This window comes from Venturia canescens, chromosome 4 (genome assembly GCF_019457755.1).
Source record: "Venturia canescens isolate UGA chromosome 4, ASM1945775v1, whole genome shotgun sequence".
Taxonomy (NCBI): Eukaryota; Metazoa; Arthropoda; class Insecta; order Hymenoptera; family Ichneumonidae; genus Venturia; species Venturia canescens.
Genome location: NC_057424.1, coordinates 237,501 through 240,000, shown reverse-complemented (window position 1 = coordinate 240,000; position 2,500 = coordinate 237,501). Strand labels below are relative to the sequence as shown.

Sequence of the window (2,500 nt, the reverse complement as noted above, 5' to 3'; positions counted from 1 at the left end):
TACATCCGGGAGTGAGGGAGCCCATGATGACGAATCTGGCGCGTCCACGGACAATGATTTATTGGCTAATGAGTTGAACGCCACACTTGAGGTGCAAGTCCCCTTCGACACCGCAGTCACGCTCTGCGAAAGATGTGTCAGGCAAGGTAGTAGACGCGGTTTTGGAAATCTCAAAGATCTCAATGATCATATGAAAAAGGACCACCCTCGCACGAGGGTTATTTTTATTTGCCGTCCCTGTGGTAGAAGATGCCCAAGCAAACATAGTTGGGATTGCCACAGGCCTAAATGTAATGGACCACAGCCAGCAGTGGCCCCAGGGCAATACCAGTGCGAAAACTGCGATAGGTCCTTCAATACGCGAATCGGTTTATCGCAACATGAAAGGCACGAACACCCACGTGCCAGAAATGAACAAAGAGAAGCACAAGCCAATCGGCCACGAGGTGCAGGCGGTAGACCGGCCGCTATATGGACAGAGGAGGAAGTCGAACTCCTAATCGAGCTTGATAGGAGATTCCGAAACGCTCGATACCCCAATGTCGAAATCCAAGCCTACCTACCTAATAAAACTTATAGGCAAATTGGGGAGAAAAGAAGACGCATTCCGCGGGACGCGAATGTTCCAGAGCCCGAACCGGATTCGGAAACGGAGCCTGGGGAAATAACGAGTAGCAGTGACTCAAGTGATGACGAGGAGGAATTTTTGGACGCAGAGGATTCTCAGGAACCTCACAGAATTAACTTATTAAACATGACGATGCAAGAGGAGGACCTAACGCATGAGGCGTGGCTCACGACGGTAGATGACAATATTCTTGCCACTGAAGTGGCTGAGAACAATAAATACTGGGCAAGCATCCAAAGGCTTAAAGAGATCTGGCAAGCGCATAAAGACTCAACGCTGGCGCTAGAAGAGCATATAAACGCCTTCGTGCAAGAGTTTAGTACGATGCTTGTAGGGCAGACCAACAACCCGGCTACTACGCGTCGAAGAAGAGAGGAGAATGAAACCCCGCAAAACAGGCGGAGAAGAGATGGGGAGCGCAGAGCAGTCACGGCAAACCAACGCCGTAGGTACAGGTTCGCAAGGTGCCAGGAAATGTACCAGAAATGCCCGAAAAGGCTAGCAGAAATCGCTCTCTCCGGAGACTTCTCTTTCGCCGAAGAGCGAAAAGAACCTCCCCCGGTCGGAGCAATAAAAGCGCTCTATGACGAGCTATGGGGAAGAGACGGCCCTGAAGATGTTCGATTTATGCTCGAACATGGGCGTAATGATAGGCGTCTCATTAATGAGGTCTTTCCACCTTTCAAAGTGGAAGAGGTTAAAGCTCGAATAAGCCGAACAAAAAATAGGTCAGCAGCAGGCCTAGATGGGGTAAAGAAGAGCCACCTCACGCGGAAAGGAGTAGCAGAGCTCCTAACGATGCTGTTTAACATCCTGGTGCGCCACGCTATCTTCCCAAATGTGTGGAATAACAACCGAACCACTCTAGTACCGAAAGACAAGAAAGATCACAGTGATATTAAGAACTGGCGACCCATAACGGTCGGATCACTGTTAGGGAGAACCTATTCCGGCCTAGTTGACCAAAGGTTAAGGGGGTTTGTGAAACAATCACTAAGGCAAAAAGGATTCACAGCCGAAGATGGTTGCAGATCGAACACCCTGATCCTAGAGAAAGCTATCGAGTCGATGAAAGGTCTCCAAGGGGGAGTAGTTATGGTCGCGGACGTGTCGAAGGCATTTGACACTGTGCCGCACAGCGCAATCGAAGCAGCGCTAAATCGGAAAGGAGTTCCGATACACATAGTCGACTTAGTGAAAAAGATGTACTCCGACTGTCGAACATCTATAAAAGGTCCAAGACAAGAAAAAGTGGAGATACGCCTGAAGAGAGGTGTAAAACAAGGGGATCCACTATCGCCTCTGTTATTCAACTTAATAATGGACCCCTTTATTGATAATATCGACCGGGAAGGAGGCGGTGTCAAGTTAGGCGAAGAAAGCCTAGCAGTGTTAGCCTTCGCAGACGACATTGTGCTTATGGGCGAAAATGTAGAGGAAGCGCAAGCGAAGGCGAATAAGCTTGAGGGCTACCTAGGAAAGCTAGGGATGAGCCTATCGGCACCAAAATGCTCAGCCTTTCAAATAGTGTCGGGACGAAGAACGTGGTATACGCGCAACCCGTCACTGACCATACGACATGAAGAGATCCCGGGAGTCGAAGCTGAGGATATCTTTAAGTACCTTGGCACAAGCTTCGGTCCATGGACGGGTTTACAACGGGGCAAAGAAATCCCGAAGATACTGGAGGCTATAAGGAACGTGCGGGCTCTAAGTCTAAAGCCGTACCAAAAAGTAGATGTAATTGCCACCTACATACTACCGCACTTCATGTATGAACTGACTGCAAGCCCACCAGCAGCAGGCATACTGAAAGTCTTGGACGACGACATCAGAGTCCAGATAAAGGAAATCCTCAAGCTTCCATTATCA

At 49.2% G+C, this 2,500-nt stretch overlaps 1 pseudogene; it reads left to right on the top strand.

Moving 5' to 3' along the window:
• The window catches only part of LOC122410317 (uncharacterized), an 8,769-nt pseudogene that overhangs the window by 3,537 nt on the left and 2,732 nt on the right, over window positions 1-2,500 (top strand).